Here is a 1065-nt window from a genome sequence, read left to right as displayed (position 1 = left end):
ACCAGAGCCGCGACAGACCGTGCAACAATGACATGTGTCAAACCGGCGGCACGACGCCCGGAGCTCATGCCGGTCGCGGGGGACCTCGGGCCCGCCCGACGGGGCAGATCCGACCTTCACAGGCTTCCGACGGCAATTGGTTAACCGGCGTGGCGCCGAGGGCACGCGGCTGGCTCGGCGGGCGGCCCTCCGGTAGTGCCGCCGTCGATCGGCCGCCTCGGTCGGCAGGAGGGCCCCGAAGTCGCCTTCATTCTGACTTCCGAGTCGGGACTTAGATTACTTTCGACTCTTCAGCCAAGGTCTCGGATCGACGGCGGGACCTGCGGTTGTCCCTCCGAAAATGCCGCCGCTCGGCCGGCACGGCCCGCCGAATACGTCCCCTTACTGGCTCCCGCCTCGGGACTTTGTCAGAAATTCATTCGGGCAAGGTTTCCATTCGGCGGCCGGAGCACCGGTAGTCATACGGAAAATGCCGCCCCTCGGCCGGCATGGGCCTGCGAATAGGTCCCGCTGACAGACTTCCGCAATTGGGTATTTGTCCGAAAATCCATACCGGCAATCTTCGGAATCGTGCGGAAAAGCTGCCGCGTGGCCCGGGTTAACCAATTGGGGAGGCCGGTGCCATCTACCGAATACTTCAACAACTCGTGAAAACGGCCTCCCTATATATCTGCAGGAACCCCGCCAATGCCCCCGTACAGAAATTGCATGTGTCAAAGGGGCGGCCGAATCTGACCCCGGCGGCCGAGCCCCTGGAACTCCGGGTCGGCCTCGGCCGGCAAATCCGACCCCCATCCAGACTTCCGGAGCGGACTTGGTTAACGAATTGCCACCGGGCAAATGGTTAACCGACAGATCTTGGAGGCTCGTTACCCAAGCCATCCCCCGCCGGTGCGAAAAGTTAACAATCAGCGGGCGGGCAATTCGTGAACCGAACGGGACCGGGCAATTCGTTAACCATTCGGAACCGGGCAATTCGTTAACCAACCTTGTCCTGGCAATGAGTGCACCAACCCGGCCGGACAATTCGTTAACCAAGCTGGCTCTGGCAATTCGTTAACCAAC

This window comes from Mobula birostris, unplaced genomic scaffold (assembly GCF_030028105.1).
Source record: "Mobula birostris isolate sMobBir1 unplaced genomic scaffold, sMobBir1.hap1 scaffold_1116, whole genome shotgun sequence".
NCBI classification, from domain to species: domain Eukaryota; kingdom Metazoa; phylum Chordata; class Chondrichthyes; order Myliobatiformes; family Myliobatidae; genus Mobula; species Mobula birostris.
Note: the sequence above shows the minus strand (reverse complement) of the source record.